General features: G+C 45.8%; 1 protein-coding gene across 1 annotated transcript in view; it reads right to left on the bottom strand.

The window, feature by feature from the left end:
- DOCK1 (dedicator of cytokinesis 1) overlaps positions 1–20059 on the bottom strand; it is a 468169-nt gene that overhangs the window by 224472 nt on the left and 223638 nt on the right. The window lies entirely within an intron of this gene.

Raw genomic sequence — 20059 nt, 5'->3', positions numbered from 1 at the left:
GGCTGGAGAGAGGATGCGCGACGACGTGCGGATCAAGAATGCAGCCAAGTCCCCAAAAGGTGAGGCAGTAAAAACAAGGATCCAGCGTGACTGGCTTTGAATGGGAGTGTACTCATTTGTCTCTAAATCAGGAGAGACCTGTAGACAGGATTGCAGTAACAGGCATGTCATTCTCCAATGACAGCAAAGGGAAAGGAGCCTGAGGCCACTCGCATCTGATGGCTTGTATGCAGTGTGTGGAGGAAGCACGACCTCTGGGCAAGGGCTCGAAGTGGACGGTCATGCCATCTACAAGGCAGCCAGTGGGGGACACAGCCAGATGCTCGAACAGCAAATAGAAAAAACAGAAGTCCTATCCCGCGAACCTCTGTATCCCAGTGCCACCTAGCAAAGCAGAGCTAATGACTGACCAGCGTGGGTCAACCTCTCAAACGCAAAGATTGCATGCCCCGGGTCTCAAGGCAGGATCCCGAGGCTGTGCTCTTAACCAAAGAAAAGGATGCCAGTTCCAAGAGGATGTCTACACCGCAGGGGACATGCAACCACTCCAAGGGAGAGCACAAAGCCACAGCTGTCTCGCAAGCCCTTTCTACTCAGGGCTAACTCTTCTGTTACATTAGCAAGTTGGGGTTTTTTGTTTGTTTTTAATGTTTCAAAACTACACTGATGTTGAAAAGTAAGGAGAAAACACAAGACTTCTGCAACTGGAGGAAAAGGGCTCATGGAGATATGCCCCCGTTCCCCCAACCGCAAAGCTCCATGGCAGGTGAGGGTGGGACACGTTATAATGAATGCGCTGCAGAAATTCTGAATTACCAACCACAGCCTTTTGCTCACGCGCAAGAGTGAATGTTAGCCTCTTCATTCTCCAACAGATGGAACAGTGAGGTCGCCCAGCCCGGAGACCGCCACACACGGTCCTAAAGAATAACTCCAGGGCGATGGCTCCTGGGACGTGCGGACACGGAAAGAATAACAGGTTTCCACTAAGTCGCAAGTGGTTTTCCCTTTAAAAGCAGGCAAGGCTCCTGAAGACACACGCTGACCTCGCTTGTGTTTGTCTCTGCCCAGTGAGTGTCTGCACCACGCAGCGAAGATTGCTTCCAATGCCTTGTTTCTTTCCTTCTGGACCAAGTATTCACTTCCATGTGAAGTTTGATAGAAAAGCTCACAGAAGGTACTTCCAAACTTGGGAACTTAGGAGTCCATATAATGAATGATACCTTGACACTCCCACTCCTATAAGTGACTCCCCAGTGACTCCAAGGGGAGTTTTTGTTCTTAGTTTTCCCTGATGCAGCCCAAGGCTCTGGCAGATGACGCCCATTCTAGAAAATCCTTCATTCGTGAATCCCACAACCAGTCCCTTCCCTGACTTCCAGGTACCAAGGATCCTGTGACGCCAACCCCTGTGACTAAATCCTCCCGTGACAGCTCAGATACATGGACGAGCGACATCTCCGTGAGCTTCCGTGTCAGACGGAAACGTGCAATCAGACACTTCAACGCAGAGACACAGCCGGAGATACAGAGCCACACTGGACCAGACAGCACAGCTGCGTTGGGACAAGGGTATAGGCTCGTAAAAGGGAAACCTGGCTCTCACCGCCCGTGCCGTGTAGATGTTTTTTGGGATTTGTGTATTTGTTTGCAACTGCAACAACAAAAAAAGTCGGCTTTGATGATTTTGAGAATGTCGTAAGTTATCTCATGTGTGGGTAGCGTTTTTCTGCCTTGTGTTCTTTAGCTCTGCATAATTTATCCCGACATCAACGTTGTAGAGTGTGTTTGAAGCCTCTGAATGAGCTTGAGTTCCAGAAAGTGCCCATCACTCAAAGAGCATTACCGAAGCCATCCTATTTCAGGGTCTAAAGAAACAAGGCAGAGCCATTTGTTCACAATCCATCACTGTTCATCCCTGCGAGCAGGAACTCAAGATAAACAGGGCCCAGACGTGAACAGAGGCCTCTGTTCTACACTGTCTTCGCCACGGGCCTTGGCGTCCGGGAGGCCCGGGAGCTAGAGACAGCAGGACGGTGCTCAAGATCAGGCCACCAGTACGTCCCCACACACAGAACAGTGCAGAATACACCTACAAATATAATCCTGGACTGGAAAAAGAGAACGAGGAGTAGCCAGAGGGTGGAAACACACAGGCAGAGTGTAAGTGCCACTGTTACAGCACAGACTAGATCTGGGGGGGTCCAAGAAGCACTGGGGACGCCTCACCTATGTATGCATTTGCCTTAAGGAGATCCTGACCCCCCCATTCCACTCTGGGGTCTGTAACCTAGAGGAACCCTGGCGCAGGGGTACCAAGACATGGTCAGATGGATGGTCTTAAGAGCACTGTTCCAAAAACACACACTGACACATCCACATGTCTGTGCAGGAAGAAGGGATAACCCGGCCATGACATCATCCTCTACCTACGATTGTATTTTGTAAAAGAAAGGAAGGAGCCACAGCGGCACCCGTCAACGTGGATAGATTGCAAAACCATAACGTAACAGGAAAATGTGTATTCTACGATTCCACTTTGATGAAAGGCTAAAGCAGGCAAAACAGAAGAAAATACTGTTAAGGAATGCGTAAATCTGTGATGAAGCTATCTATGCAGAAGAGCAAGGAGACAAGTGACCCAAGAGCCTGACTAAAGACGACATCAGAAGAAGGAGGAGGCACATAGTTGAGGGACGAGAGGACATCTGAGGATCCTGGGCGGGAGGCGGCAAATGGCCCATTTTATTATTTTTTAAATTGTACATACTGGTAGGGAAGTGTTGAATCACTCCGTAGTACACCGAAATGAACAGAATATTGTATGTTAACCCACTGGAATTAAAATAAGAACTAAATAAATAAACAAACTGTGCATACTTGTATTTATCTCTCGTGTGCACAACAAATATTGGTTTAAAAGAAGGACGGAAGGATGCTGATGAGCACTGACGATGAGGGAGAAAAAGGCAGAATGCTCTGCAGTAGGGAGGCTCTCGTCTCTACATGCAGGATGCAAACAATGGAGCGTCATTTCCCAAAGTGTATTCCCTGGAACACGGCCCTGGCACGCCTCACCAAAATACATGAATAAAGAGCTCCTGGGTAAGGAAAGTCAGGAAAACGTTGTAATGCTGAGCTCTATCTCAGCCTTTACAAATTCACAATGTACATTAACATATTGAAGTTTCTGCAAACACTGCGGGCGGGAAACATTTTCATTTGGTTCAGCTTGGTATTATACAATCTTATGTGACCAATCCATTAAGTAGAACTGATGAGAATCGCCCAGAAAATGTTTGACAACACCCTCAAATAGGATTCCAAATCACATATATTCTACCCTAGCCCAGAAGTAGACAAGAGTACCTTATGAAGAATACATCAGATCGTTCGTAGGAATGTTCTAGATATACCATCTTTTTGAAGCATTAAAGTACCATTGGATAGCTTTAAATAAAAGGAAAAATTATCTGTTGTGTTCTTTATCTAGAATCCTATCTGCTGCTTAGGATGCTACCCCAAAATGCTTAACTTGTAAGCAGGATGTTAAAATCGCTGATTCTACCAGGAAGAAAAAACATGAAAACATTTGCAGCAAAGATAATTAGTACCAATAAATTTGTTCTGAAAAACTAGGGGAGAAATGATAGCCTTCAGTTTATTATAGATGAGAAAAGTTTAAAGAATATTCTAGTGGAATAAACCAGAACACCTTGACCCCTATCTACAGACTGCAGGAATGTGCATGTTTATTGTCAAACGAAGAAAAAGCAACTTGACAAATCTTAACACTCTTACAATTAGGTCCAGCAATTGTGGTCCTTGGTATTTACCCAAAGTGAATGAAAACGTATATCCAAACAAAAGCCTATACATAAATGTTTATAGGAGTTTTACTCACTGTGGCTAAAACTCAGAAGCAACCAAGATGTCCTTTAGTAGAAGGATGTATCAGCTGTGTTCTATCCAGACAATGGAATATTATTCAGCACTAAATAGAAATGAGCTATCAAGTCATGAAAAGAGGAGTAGGAGCCCTAAGTGTGTATTACTGAGTGAAAGAAGCCAACCTGAAAAGGCCACGTACTGTACGATTCCAACTATATGACATTTTGGAAAAGGCAAAACTCCAGAGACAGTAGAAAGATCAGTAGTCACCAGGGATTGGAATCCTGGGGACAGATGAGCAGGAGAGGACACGTAGTATTTTTAGGGCAATGATACTATTCTGTATGATATTACAATGGTGAATATGTGTCATTATACTTGTTCAAACTCAGAATATACAACACCAAGAGTGAACCCTAACCTAGGGACTTGGGGTGATGATGCCGTGTCAGTGTGGGTTCATCAGCTGTAACAAATGCACCTCCCTGTGGGGGATGCTGACAGTCGAGGAGGCCAAGCATGTGTGGAGACAGGTGTACATGGAAATCTCTGTGCTTTCCCCCCTCAATTTTGCTGTGAGCCTAAAACAGCTCTAAAAAAAAATCTCAAAAAATGCTGAGTAATGTGAATATGTTCATTCCACTTTGTAAAAACAAAACTTCACAAAGAAAACACCTCTGCCCACTCTCAGTAATAACTGAGCTTATACATGCAAATAAAAATATTGCCTGAGCACTCATGAACAAGAAGACAGGTATGTAAAGATAAAATGCCAGGCTGTCCGCATTGCTAACTACCTGAGTGGGCGGGAAGGGGGACTGGGCAGAGAAGTGAGGAGATTTGATTTCATGCATTTTTTCATTGTGTGATTATCACATATTACAAAAAGCACATACCACAGCTAAGAGTAAAAATATATATGTATATTTTTTAAATGAAAACACTTCTCCAAAGTTAAATTTAAGAAGCAGACATCATCTGTTTCTTAAATTCCACGCATGAGTGAAATCATATGGTATGTCTTTCTCTGACTTTTTTAGCTTAGCATAATACATAAGACACTTAACTATAGAGAACAAACTGAGGGCTGCTGGAGGGGAGGTGCTTGGGGGGATGGGTAACGGGGTGTGGGCATTAAGGAGGGCCTTTGATATAAGGAGCACTGGGTGTTCTATGCAACTGACGAATCACTAAGTTCTACCCCTGAAACTGATACTATACCATATGTGAACTAACTGGAATTTAAATAAAATCTTGAAAAGAAAAAAGAAAAACAAAGAAGCAGAACATCATCATGGAATTGAGATGGCAGGAACTCAGCCTGGAAGTAAACGTGATTGTCTCCATCCTTTTGGGGGGAGCATGGGGGGGGGATGAAAAAGCACTGACAGACAGGACAGCTAAGTGATGAGGTCATTCAGAGTCCTTAGAGGAGGACTGCCATCACCTTCAGGCACATTATAAACTCTGTAAACTTAAACCATTCATACAGGACACGAGAGGTTCTGAGTGACTGGGCTTCGGGGAAGCCCCACAGGGAAAGGCTTAACTCAGCCAGGTGATCCGAGAGCACAAAGGGGCGAATGGACTAGGAAGTGAGGGTTCTTGGAAGCAAGGGACCAGGTCCTCCACAGTCAGCATGGGCCTGAATAGAAAGTTTGTAACAGTAAAGTCTCTTAACCTTTTAACAGAAACTCATTTCCAAATTCCATCAGGATTCTATCACATGCTTCCGTACCCCTCAAGCATACAGATGTAGAAAATAACTAATAAAGTCTCACTTATCTTGAAATGCAACCAGGGTCATCACATAATGGCCTTGCGTACGTCTAATTGTAAAGACATTTTTTACATGAGTACAAAGACCACACTAAGGGTTGAAATAGTTTCACACTTGATCCAAGCAGACACAAAGGCAAAGGCGGCAGGTAACTGAGGAATCAGTGAGTTACACGATGCTTCTTCCTTCAGGACATTAACCTCCAAGTCACCGAAAAAACCGTCCATAATCAAAAGCACACACCCACTTGTGATGGGTAATTCTTAAAAGCGAAATGAGATAAAATTGATTTTCAAACAGTGCCAAGACAAAAACTCGTTTTGAATAATTTTGTAATAAATGCTGATTTTTCCAAAGCATTGCCTTCTTCAAGGAGGAAAACACATTGTATTCTCAAAAGTAAATGTACTTTTGCTTGCTGGTTTAAATCTTTCCAAATGGCACTATTTTCAAACCTGGGAACGACCACACACTTGGCAGTGTTCTGGCGCGAACCAGGTGGTTTGCGCTGACCGGAAATGAGCTGCAAGGTTTGCAGCTACATGGAAAAGGTGAAGGACTCTAGTGAGGAAAGCGTGAGTGCTCCTGGCCACAGTGTGCATCTCAGGGCACGTCCTGGGGAGGACTCAGGGCCCCACCCGGGGCCGGCCGGGGCGGGGAGGGACTGATGAGTAGAGATCCAACACCCAGCGATGCCACCTTCATGTGTCCCCAACTACCTGAATTACTTTTGAATATGTTTTTACAGAAATGGTGGTTTTGGAAGTTTTCTAATTTGACCAATTATGTAATTTCCACTAGGAAACAATTTCTACTAGGAAAAAAAACCCAATGCATTAAAAATTCAGTAATAAAAGTTGTTAAATGTCAGAAACAACTAAGACAATAATAAAAGCGTCCTCTAAGGAGGACCAGACACTGGTCAGAACGTAGCTCGAGACCCCGAATTCACAAAGAGGGGAGGCAGTCATTCCATATACCTTGTAAAGACAGAAAATGGGAGACACAGGTGTTGGTTTTGCTAAGGTCAGAGAGCGAGGCTTCAGAGCACCCTGACAGGAGGGTTTCTCCTCTTAAAGCATCCGATATCATCTTCCCATAACCCTAGACTATTAACTCACCAAGGAAATTAAGAGAAATGCCCTGCCCAACAGAGGAAACACACAAAGCCCTTCTGTCCAGCAAGGTGCGCTTGGCCTTCCCCAGCTGCCGTTCCTGCAACGGGTGTGCAGGGCCCAGCAGCCCAGCTGGAGCTCTGAGGAGAGACACGGAGAGGCACTGGCTGGTATGCCTGAAGTCATGAAGCCCTTGTCACACGCAGAAATCAGCCACAAGAATCGTCCAAGCTTTTAGGCTGCTCTTTTAAAAAAAAAAATTTAGTAATGCCTAGGAAAATGCAACAGAGGGAGCGAATTTGCATTAGGCTTTCAACTTCATGTACAGAGGAATCCTTGGGGAAGAAAACAAAGAGAGAGACCAGCAGAGGTCATCCTGCTCCCAACCTCAACCAGCCTCAGCTCCTGCGGGGAGGGGCAGAGCCAAGAGCTCGCTGGGCCCCACGGATTCCGTGGCCTGTGCCATCAGCTTCTAGAGGTGCCCGGTGACAGCAGAATGAAGGGCCAAGGAAGCAGATGGGGAGGGAAAAAGAAGCAGCCTGACCTGGCTCCTGGTAGGTTTGCATGTCTGGATTCCTGAGCTCAACCGGAGAGTTATTTCCCGGTAATCATAGAAAGCCCCCTCCTGACTGTATTATCCTCCAATTACACAGGGTCCTCCCTCCTTCAGAATAAATTCTCAGGCACAGTCCCTTTACAGCGGCTCTAATGCCTCCCGTCACCTCCTTGGTGCTCCATAGCGTCTGTGGGAGTCATTTGCAGAGCCGAGCAGGGGCCGTTCTTCCCGGGATGAGCGCTGGGGCCACGTTATGGGCACTGACGGTGCCCACAGCACGTGTTGATGGCAGCAGAATGGAGTCTTGACGGTAGTTTCTATAGGTAATGGGACAATAACCACCAAATTTAAGACTTCATAAAAAATTTCATTCTCACTGTGAAGGAACCAAGAAACTGACATAGAATCTTCTTTTTTTTTCCCCGATTGAAAACATAACAATAGTAATACTGGCACAGCAGGGTGACGTGTCCGAGGGGCACCAGGGTGGGACTGAGGACGCCCACCAGCCACGCAGCAGCCAAGCTTGTATTTCCTGAGCCAAGTCCCCGTCCTTGGAAAACAGCAGGGCAGGTGTGGAAACACTGCAGCCCTACCTACTAGGGCGAGCTACAATTAAAATGACATGTCCCAGTAAGTGGGCCTGGGTGAAGTCAGGGGCTCAGGGGTTCTGCCTATCTGGGAGCACACGGGAACCCAAAGAGGCGTGCACACCCACTCATGAGCGTTGTTGCGACCCTGGGGTATACTCTTTTTCCATTTTCCACACCCATTATTAAAAATGCAAGGCAGCTCTGACCAAGGGAAGAAGCAGCACGGATTTGGTGAGCACGGGAAGCCCTCCCCTCCACTGATGAGCTGCAGGACGCCCCTATCCCGCGGTCAGTTCTGACACAGGGATGACACCCGCCCTCACCCTCGCATCCAGCACATCACGAAGCCACGAGGGAGATGAAGGTGATGTGGAGTCCACCCGATCCCCAGTCCTGCTCTCCTCCAAGCTTCAACTTACCCTTGCTCCTTTCTCCAATCCACAGAAAATCTTAAGGGAGATCTTCCCATGCAAAATGACCTCTGATTTTTTCTTTGATGAAATCCAAATCAAGCCCTAAAACACACGCACTGGCGTCCACACACACGCCTATTTGTTCTTAACTCCAAAGGCAGCTTCACCCTTCTCCTAACTTCTGTGAGTTCAACATCCTGACTCATCGGTTCTCAAAACTGCTACTCATTGTCAGCTGAAGCAAATATAAAACCAAAGAACTGCCTCTGGATATTCAAGGGAATTTCAGTGCTTCCAAGAGTTATGCAGTGAGGAGATAAATTTTAAAATACTTCCTTCAGTTAAACACACTTGAGAGAAATGAAGATAGGCTAGGCTTCCCGTTGTTAGGTAAACACGTGGCCAGTGCCAAAGAGAGATTATATTAATGACCATGAGGCAAAGTATGGCATCGTGCACAAGGAACCAATTTGAATCAATAAAGGAACTCCACAGTCCTCATGACAGGCAACAAACACAAAACTGTTGCTATATAAAAGTCAAAAGTTTTATCTTATGCCTCTAAAGAATTTACAAGTAATAACAGATGACACTGTACTGACAAAAATTAAACTGGGTGGCAACACACAACGAAGTTGATGGAACGAAACCATCACTGTGTCACGTTTTTGGCAGGTTGAAAAAAGTACCGGCCATGAACTCGTTGCTCCCTAATGATACTCAAATGTGAAGAATTAAATATAACATTAATAATGATATTTGACTGATTATTGATCCTTCCTTTGGTGAGAAATTCATATTAAGGTCATAAGCATTTTTCATATGGGTACAAAGAACAATTACAGAAACTTAACTATTTATCTCAATTGCTTGGAAGCTATCAAAATAAAAAAATATATTCATCACCATAAAAGCTGTAGTATGAAAAGTCTACAGCAAAGATATTCCATTTGGTTTCACGAAGCACTTAAATAAATCAGCCAGAGATGAAAATCCAATATTAACTGTCCGGTATTGTCTCATCTTGACTTATATAGTGTTCTCTCAGGGGGAGTGTGGGAAGGACAAAGGCTCCCAACATCCATGGCTTTCCCATTGAAGAGACGACTGCATTTTAGTTCCAATAACTAGAGTTTTATAACCAGCAAAGCAAAATTCATCTAGCACACAATGTCAAAGATGTTGCCATTCCCAGTTTTAGTTTTTTTCTATTTTTCCAAAGATGTGAATCTCAAATACACACAAATAGCTCCATCACCATACCCCTCACCAGAAGTAATCCTTCACAGAATACACTGATCTAATTCTGCTCAAATCTCAAATGAGGCAGGTTTCCTAGAATCCAGCATATATGAGAAGCAAAAGGGAAAAAACAGTTTCCTGTGCTGAATCAAACGCTTTATTAATTCATCCTTAAAACCAGGGTCTATATATGGCATCAAAACTCTTCAGAAGGACGTATGCTATAAACCAGGGATCAGCAAAATACAGCGTGGGGCAAATCCGGCCCACCCCCTGGTTTTATGAATCAAGTTTTATTGGAACTCAGCCATATTCACTATTTACCTATTTTCTATGGCTGTTTCCTGCTTCAACAGCAAAGATGAATTTTCACAACAGAGTCAGTATGACCCACAAAGTTGAAAATATTTATTATGTAACTCTCTAAGGAAAAGTTTATAACCACTGCTATGAACTATTCCGCCCATCAGTAATTAGGTAGTGAAGTCAGGTGTCTAGGAAGACAATCCCAAAATGACACTCCTCCACGTCGTCAGCAGGTACAAGAATGGACGCCATTGTGTTTTCCCGGGAAAAAGGAGACAGTAATTCCAGGTCTCCCAATAGTGCCACTGGTTCATTCAGGTACAAGTTAAAAACAAACAAGGCCAAAATATGTCTATATTTTGCCCCACTGGAAGTTGAATTGTTCTCTGACACTTCCAGAGCCTATTCCTAATCCTCCACAACTTCTAGTGCTTTCTAAGGAAGATTTCTGGCTTACTTTGTCACATGTGTAGACCTCTCTGTGCTTCTTTCCTCATCTGACAAACAGTGCTGATAACAGTACTTAAGATTTACAGAGATTTTAGGATGATTAAGGTGCTGATTCACGTAAAGCTCTAGAGCCATGACCAGCACAGAAAAACCGACTGGGATAAACTGAGTTAGGTCAATGAAGACTAGAGAATGAGGGTAGTAATGTTTTTGTACTATTATACTCTGGACCCCATGAAGGACCAGAGTATAATAATAATTATGGAGGAAAGATTACACCCAAAACCATCCTGTACTTCATGAAGAATAGGACCTGAGATGCCAAGACTTGTCTTTTATCCAGACGAAGTTAGCATACATTTAAAAGAAAATATTTAATAAGCCACTAAGTCTGCAGTTGAACCTTGAACAATGTGGGAATGAGGGGCAGCGATGCCCATGCAGAGGAAAGTCTGCATGGAACTTCTGACCTCCAGAAAACTCACCTACCAAGGGCCTACTGTTCACTGGAAGCCTTACCAATAACAGAAACATCCAATTAACACATATTTTGTATGTTATATGTATTAACTAATGTATTCTTACAATAAAGTAAACTAGAGGAAAGAAAATGTTTACAAAACTCAGAAGAGAAAATATATTTACAGTACTGTATTTATATAAAAGGAGTCCACATATAAGTGGACCCATGCAGCTCAAACCCGTGTCGTCCAAGGGTCTACTATATTGAGATTAGGGAGAGTAGAGTGTTGGCCATTGTAACAACAGGAATAAACCAAGTCAAACTGGACAAGATCTACAGAAATACTAAGAAGAGCACATCAGTCAGTTCCAATTTACTGCAACTTTAACAAGAGGTATTGGCAAGAATTCTTCCAGGATTCCTTCACACAACCTACACAACCAGCCCTTCAGTTTACATATCACACAAACACGTCCTGTGTTAGTGCTTCCTACCATCGCTGAGGGGACAAACACAAGAGAAAAATGTCTAAAGCACCGAGCACGGTGCCTGGCCCCATGGGAGACACATTGGCTTCTTTATTGTTCAAACTCTGGTTTCTACGAAGGAAATGCCACCCAGAAGTTAGAAGGGGACTTTAGGGAACTCGGTGAGCCCACATCCTGCTCTGCCCTAGTCATGCCCAGACCATCTTCCTCGTGGAACACGTGCAGACACCCAGCACAAACAATTTCAGAAACTGCCCAGCACACACATCCATTCATACGTGCGCATATGCAGGAATATATGGGAGCCCACCCCTGACCAAAGAGATGCAATGCTACAGAGTCACAGAGCAAATAATTCTTGACAAACCGACCCTATAAGTGCATGAGAGGCAGCGGTTCTTTGAAAGGAGCCTTATTCAAAATTAGCACCTGTAAAAGGGAAACCTCACAGCGGACCTGTTGCCAAGCCATACTCTCATACGAGGGTTTGCTTAAAGTGAGTTACACCTGTGAACGAACAACTTTAAAAATACTGAAGCTATTCTGTATGCAAATGTAGAGATTATGCATGCTTGTCAAGAAATAAAGAATAGGCAAGTCTACAGGAGATCTTTGCATTTTACATAGTATAGAGATGTTAGTTCTGCTGTAGCAGGGCTTCTTTAAATTTCATGGCGAATATCAGCCACATTTCAACACTTGCCATATGCCTCACACCTTAAGCTGATGTCACTTCGGCAATGTTTTAAAATGTCCTTTAAGTGCTAACAAAGTAGGTACTTCCATCAGGAAAGCAATAATTCAACAAAGAACTCTGTACATGCCTAAGGTACAAGAGAAAACCATTTTTTGGAAAGCCACATGCTCTGGGGTGTGGGCATCGGCCTCAGGCTGCTTACAGAACCAGGAGGGGGTACCCTATATTCTTATGAGAGGATGTCCAAAATTTCAAATGGAATTCCTCCCCTTTGCCCACAACAGTGGAGCCTGAACATGGAATTTCCGGGGCTCAGCCCCAGAGCCTGCACTAGATAGCCAGAACCCTAATTCCTCGTCCTTGCTGGAGTCAGAAGCAGAGAAATCTCCAGAAGTGAAAATGTTCATCAACACCCAGGGACCAAAAAGGAAAGAGCCAGTAACTTACGAACCCACAGGTGAAGCTGCTGGCTCTTTACTATTTTCATGGTGTGAATGAATCACAAGTCTTATTTTAAGGGACTCGGAAGTATCATCAGCAATTTCATGTGACAATATTTACTCTGCTGGGAAGGGGGGAGAAAAGGAACCATTAAAACGAATTTCTTCATTTTCATACTTGGATTCAGTGAACAAAATAAATCATCAATAAATTTCATCTTCTAGTAGAACTTGAGGGCACAATGCTCATAGCCCAAGACATCCTAATAAAAGGGTAATTTTACATTTGCTCATGCTGATCAAATGGAGCAAAGCAATCCACGTTCAAACGGGCAGAGAGATCTCATGCACAAGATGGGCCGAGGGGGGACAAATCACGCGGAATGATGGAGTGTTGAACTGCGGCCAAAAGCAGCCTCTTCAGTCCTCACCTGTCATAGCTTCTAGAACCCTCATTTATGGCTTAACTACCTAACCCCAGGTGAACCTTTTCAATATTCACCAAATTCTATCTGGGGCTCAGGTTGAGAACACACATAAAGTGAATTAAGGTTCCCTTTAAATTTTATACTGATTTTTCTACTAATGCTATTTCATCTCACTGGTGACAATCTCCAAATTTGCATCCCAAATTTATTTTTTAAAGAAACACACTAATTTTCAAGTTTCTTCTTTTAATCCACCAAAACAGCCAACCAATGAGCACAAATGGGGAAACGCTTTGCATGATTTGCCTCCCTCACTTGAAAGCAATGCATGTTTTGGGATATCAAGATGCTTCCACCTTCTGACTTTGGGAGGCCTGGGGACCGCTTGGAGTCCTCCTTCCAGCAAAGGGAGAGAACCTGCTGTGGAGCCATGATCGCTGGAATACCGGGATCAGAGAAAACCGTGACATCTGCACATCTAACCATGTGCACGTTGACCAATGTGCACCGGATTTGTGTTTAAAGTAAGACTACTGAGGGGGCGCCTGGGTGGCAGAGCGGTTAAGCGTCTGCCTTCGGCTCAGGGCGTGATCCTGGCGTTATGGGATCGAGCCCCACATCAGGCTCCTCTGCTGTGAGCCTGCCTCTTCCTCTCCCACTCCCCCTGCTTGTGTTCCCTCTCTCGCTGGCTGTCTCTATCTCTGTCAAATAAATAAAATCTTTTAAAAAAAAATGTTAAAAAAAGAAAGACTGAGAAGCATTTAAAATCAAAATGTCGGGGCGCCTGGGTGGCACACCGGTTAAGCGTCTGCCTTCGGCTCAGGGCGTGATCCCGGAGTTATGGGATCGAGCCCCACATCAGGCTCTTCTGCTGTGAGCCTGCTTCTTCCTCTCCCACTCCCCCTGCTTGTGTTCCCTCTTTCACTGGCTGTCTCTATCTCTGTCGAATAAATAAATAAAATCTTTAAAAAAATAAAAAATAAAATAAAATAAAATCAAAATGTCTTGCTTTTCTTGAAATACCAGAGACAATTAAAACTGCAAGAAATGTGTTAAAATACGTTTTGATGCTTGCTTTAACATCAGTGAAAAGTATGCTAGTATTCATGAATGTCAACCCAGAAGTGAGTGTGTAAGGCAGTACATGCATTTGGAGTTCAACAAAGCTCCGGAATGAGCCAAACCACAAATTAGGCAAATAGGAAACGGGAGACCTGCAACTCCACAGTGCAGTGGAATTAAAGTAATGACCTATTTAATTCTCAAGGATTCAATGATATGGGGAGGAAAAAAGTATTATTTATACAAAAAAATATGGAAATGAAAATCCGTGTGTGACCTTAGAGGTCATCAAACATAACTGGAGATTTTGAAACAATTCTGTACTCTTCCCGTTTGGAACTTGGTGTTTAAAAGCAAAATGCCTGCCTTCCAATGGACAGTAGCTTGCTACCCTGTCGTCGGTGGCCCACAGTCCTGAGCAGTACATCTGAAGTCAGATGAGGAGATCACCAATGGGTTGTTTAGGATAAATCCAGGACCACAGTAACACTATGTCACCGCCACTGGTGCCCAAAGAATCTGAAATGGTCTTTTGTAGCATATATGGAACAGATATATACAGTGATGGACAACTGTGGTTACTCAATGAAGAAAATGTATCATGATACCGAGATTCAATTGGACAAGCATAAAGTGTCATCCAAATGTGCCCTGATTATGGTACGCTGCTGTTCCAGCGTCTGTTCTCACTTCAAAGAGTAACTGATACACTGCAGGGGAGGTAGAGCTAGTAAAGGGAAAAGAATAGCTGCTCAAACACACTCTGATCAGCCTGGACGTATCATCTGCTTGAGGAGACAGTCAGAACCTGTCCCAGGACAGAGCCCCACTAATGCCACAAGAGCCGGACGGTTCCAGTCTGGACAGGATGGAGCGTTGCTCAGGGCCAGGTAAGGAAGAGAGCATGCCGCTGCTGAGCGACATTGTCAGTTAGGGCCATAACGTTAGAGGAGCATGCGTAGTTTAGAGCAACACGAATTGTAACGTGTGCTCTTGAACACTGTCACGTTCATGGCGACGTGATGAGCCCCAGCGGGCGCTTGCGTCATGCATCCAGCAGACCCAGATTTGAATCTAGGCTTCCTCACTCCTGAGCTGTGTGACCTTGGAGAAATCACTTAACATCTCGGTTCTTGATCTGCGAAAAGAATTTAACAGTATCCAGTTCAGGGTTGTCCTGTGAGGAGAAAAGGAGACACTGCACTGTGTACCCGGCACGTTGCGTACTGCAGGCGGACAACCAAAGTGGCCCGTCACCATCAGACCGGTTCTGTGGAAGGAGAGGAATGGAGCAGGAGGGTTCCGATTTCTTACCCCGCCCCCAGGTATGTGAAAGCTGAGGTGTGAATGCAGGGCAGACAGAAATACCCACAGCAGACAGCCCCCCTGCAAGCTCTGTGCAAAACCTCGGCCTCCCTGCGGAGCCCGCCTAAACTGGCAGAGGCCTCGCATGCGCCGGGGCAGACGGCCATGGAAGGGCCGACCACGGTCTTGACACCAGCCAAGTAGATTAGCTGAGCAGACACTGACATCTGAAAGCAATTTTTGTCCCTTCTTGACCTAATTCCAGTCCAAGGTATCATTCTTCGGCCTGGCACACTACCTGCCCTATGAAGAGCTGCCTTTGGCCGGCTGAGAGAGACACAGGTGCTACCAGAAGGGATTCGGAAAAGCCCCTCAGCCTTCTCCTGCGGAGGAGGTCTGCTGCCCAGTGGGTCAGACTTGGACAATGAAAAAGCCCCCAGTGACTAAAACAAAGGTCAGCAAAATACAGTCTACCCGCCTCTCTCTCTCAGTATATGCACCTGAAGACAAAGAGGGATAGTTACTGACTCGGGGCGGGGGGGGGGGGGGCTAAACCTTTGCAAGATTTTGGGTTTGATCAGAGCCCTAAGCATGAGGGGCTTAAGGGTGGAAGCGCTGGAGCCAGAAGCACATGGCCCCTCTTCATTATCTCTAAAAACTGCTGCCCCTGTTGTATGATGTGTTAAAGGAAACCTAGAGCCAACTTTGTTCTCTTGAAAAATAAAACCATTCCCTTTCTTACAGATAAATTAGATTCACAATGATGCATACTAGAAAATGAGGGATTTCAACTAATCTGTGCAATGTTCAGTTTTTCCAAACCAAATTGTATTCCAGACCAATAAACCATCTCTAGTCGCTCATCATGGAAGGAAAAGAAATTTGGGGCGGGTAGAGTCCCTGGAGCACGGGACCACACTTCAGAAACACAGCTCTGCTCCCCACCAGGAGGAAACACAGCTTTGTTGCCAGGACAATGGAAGAGCCACAGGCATGGGGCTTCACACAAAGGGAGACTCTTTTGCTCAGAAAGTCAGTCCAGAAAGCAGAGCATAAATGCTTGAGCAGAATAGGACAAAGGAAATGATTCAGAAGGGCTTCTCTCAAGTCTTCCAGGCAAAAGATGAGGTCTGGCTAGAGCCCCTCGGAGCAGGATGTCTTGTTCTTGAAAGAGAAAAGAGAAGCATCCGGGTGTTACTGATCTCTCCCCTCCAGGTTCAGGCTGACCTGAGTTCCCTCTCCTTTGTAGGGGCGGAGTGCAGCTGCTCTGTGACCACAGCTTCTGAGCTGGAGGACGGAACCTGCCATCACAGACACCGGCTCACTTGACAGTCACTCAGAACAGTAAGGGACAAGGTAGGAACATCGTTTACAGAGTGAACCCCAGCACGGTCGCGTGCGAGAGTCGGGCCAGCGCTCTGTGGCAGCCTCTTGGCAGTTCCAGTACACGGCCAGAAAAGAAGTCTCATCTACAGCAGCAGGGCATGTGCAGACAACCTCTCTTCTCTTACCTTGGGTTTTGGAAAGAAAGCGACTTCAGCAATTTTATGAATTAGCAATAAAGCAAGCCAACTTCACTGACCAATAAGCCGGTTCCTTTAAAGGAATAGATTAGTAGGGAGCGCACGTGTCGATGCTGCAAAAACCCTGCTTCTGCCCAGAGGAGAACATCTCAATGAACTGTCCCACACGAATAAGGGGTGCAACCACCTAGTTCAACAGACAGACAATCCAGCACCACGTGAGACGGTGTGGCCTGGGGCAAAGGTAACCACCATTCTGACATTTTATTTTTTTGCATTCTTGCACTTCATTGAAATGGAATCCTAGGATACAAATTCTTGTGTCGGGCTGCTTCTGCATAACGTTTGCGAACGTTATTCATGTTGCTGAGAGCATCAGCCACCGGTCTTTCCCTGGCTGTGCGGGACTCCACTGCAGGAGGAAACCCAGAAATCTCTATCCCTTCTACAGTTGATAGCTACTGGAGCTATTTCTAGTTTGGAACTCAGGTGGGCAAAACTGCTATGAACATCCCTGTCCATTTCTGATTTGTATATTCTTGTCTTTTTTAAGGTGGAAATTGAGACCTCATAACTTAACCCAGTAGTACGGCTGGTATCCAGCAAATCTCTGTAAGACACCTGCACACAGCCAAGGGGAAGGCAAGAGAAGACAGGTTTGGCTATCTTCTTAATCATCTCTCTCGTACCTTCTTGTCTCTTTAATTTTTAGGGCCTTCTACTTTCAGGAAATCCCATTTAAAAGTAGTGATTTCTTCCTTTGGAAACAGTCCATCTTTTCCAGCAAAAATCTGAAGCAAAACTCAAGAAACCAGTTTTTACCTAATGGACTCCTACAATGAATCTACTCTCTACCAAATTTACCTCTTTTTCTGCGGAAACTGAATATAACAATTCATCCTAGACCCTAAAAACATGCATGTATCTTATCTGTAAAAATAAATAAATAAATATTAAAAATAAAAATAATAAAGCAGGGAGTCAGTGGGCAGGAAGATGGCATTCATGAATCCTGTCTCCCTGGCCAGCCCCTTGCACTGTTTGCTTTCAAAGTAAGAACAGGACGGACATGATGACCCATTAGCCTCACCCATGTGAAATATCCCTCCACAAGCAAAGTTATGGTGAAACATGTTTTCAACAGCATTTATGCGTCTGACGTGAAGATTTGCAAGGTAACACAGTAGACAAAAGATTTCTTATTTCAAAAAAGAAGGAGGATAACAATGATCTATATAACTGCAAAACAATTCTGAGTCTAGGAGACAACCGAACACCTAAAGATAGTCTTGATGATACTGAGAAGTTCATTAAACTCTCCTCTTCCTATAAGTGGGTTTTCTAACCTGCCATTACAGCTTTTCTTCCTACAATTACACATCATGTGGATCTCAAATAACACTGTCCCTGGAGCCATTTTCCTGGCAGCTCACACTGCCCCCCGTGGCTCTGCTCCGTCCTGCTGTGCATGCATTTATGTTTATCTGTTTTTACTCAGGGCCCCTAAAAACGTAGCTGTCCATTACCACCAGCACACTTTCAGTATTTCCTGGCAGTTTTATTTACAGTGACATGTTTAAGGGATGGAAGGCAGATTTCGATTTTATGGATTAGCAATAAAGCAAGATTTACAGAAAGGTGGGAGAAATACTGGGCCCTCAGTAGCAATAGCACATCCCCCAGGGGAATTAACTTGGAGCAATCCATGGCAATGATCCCTTCCACCTGGCACCCAATGCCCCCAAGTCCAACATATCCCTAACATCAGGTCCCTTCCAGGCAGAACAGGGGGTTACAGGTCTTCAGGCTGCTCACTCATCTGCTGGCATATGCCTCCAGCCAGCTCTCACCAGCACCATGGGTCAGACAGAGAAGAAAACAAGCTAAAAATTAGACTCCAGGATCTGGAGTAAGAAGAGGAGTGAGTAGAGTAGACTGAGTTTGGAGTCTCAGGTTCAGGACTCCCTTCCTGGGCACATCTGGGTGCCAGAGGACTACAAACTTCTGTCCCAAAGGAGATTGAGAGGTAATGGGGGAAAGGAGGAGGTGTTAGGATGCTTTTCTTCTGGAACATTGGGACATGACGCCCTAAGCACCACATAAAAACAAATAAAGCATTACATATAAAGTAATTTATAAAGAACAGACACTATACTAGGTACCACGCTAGGCTCCGCTGAGCTCAGTGAAGAAGGAACTAGCAACGGCTGGGCCCCAGGCACAGGGCTGGTGCGAGGCAGGGACTCCGGGGGTGCAGGCACAGGTGTGTGCACCTGCAGCTCTGTCTGAAGAAGTCCTGATGGTACTTTCCCTCTTGTCCTCCCACTTCATCCCCCACAGTCACTCCCCTTGGATCCACCATTTCTCTGCCCTTTCTTGGGAAATAGTCACACTAAGGAGTGTGGCCACTCTTAAGTATGTTCAAGAACAATGAACTTCAAGCCCCAAGCCTGAGGAAATTTAGGGAGCCAGGAGACCTGCAGCCAGCTGACTGCTTAGTCCCAGGCCCAGGCCCCAGGGTCTGCCAGGAGTCAGGGAGGCCAGTGGCCCAGCTGCTTTGAGCTCTGAAGACCCACTACCCACCGGTGGATTGGGTGGATTTGTTGAGGGGTGGGGTAGAGCTCCTGGTGCATCCCGGATTTCTTCCTCCCCAGATGAGCTCAGCTCTGCCCTGCAACAAAACGGACACATACCCTGTGGCGTCCTTAGGTGGGTGATGTGTGTGACGGGGCGGGGAGGGGTCTTGATTAGGGGCAGTGGTGGCGCCTGCTCTGCAGTGTTCCTACTGTCAGCGGGCAACAGACCCAGGGGGCACTCCCACTTCTGTCCTCACCACTCACAGCTGGCCTGCCTGTCTCCACTTAGAGGCTGACCCTGGGCTGGACTCCGCACGGAAACACGCCCCTGACCCTGGCCTCCACTAGGCAGCAATCCGCAGGTGAGGGGCAGACCGCTAAGCCCCCCGCGCTCCAGGATTTCAAAGCCACGCCGGGCTGGGCCGACTGGCAAGCCGGCAGCCAACGCTTGGCGACCCCAGCGACCCCTCCCGAGAGAAAAACGCCAGGTTCCCAGCCCTCCAGCTGCTCCGGAGGCGGCTTGAGGGTAGACTCAACAAGTTCCCGGGCCGCGCAGCGCCGCCTGCAGCCCAGAAACCCCGAGGACGCGCCGCGGTGGAGCCCCGCTCTCAGGCTGCAGCCGCCAGCGGCTCCTTCCACCCCCTCCTCCAGCTCGGGCTCGGGCGTCGGCGGGCGGGGGCTCCCCCACTCCCTCCCGCTCCACTCCCTCCAGATCGCCCACCCCGCGCACG

The sequence above is a fragment of the Ailuropoda melanoleuca genome, chromosome 6, assembly GCF_002007445.2.
Source record: "Ailuropoda melanoleuca isolate Jingjing chromosome 6, ASM200744v2, whole genome shotgun sequence".
Classification (NCBI taxonomy): Eukaryota; Metazoa; Chordata; class Mammalia; order Carnivora; family Ursidae; genus Ailuropoda; species Ailuropoda melanoleuca.
This window is presented reverse-complemented; position numbering and strand designations above follow the sequence as displayed.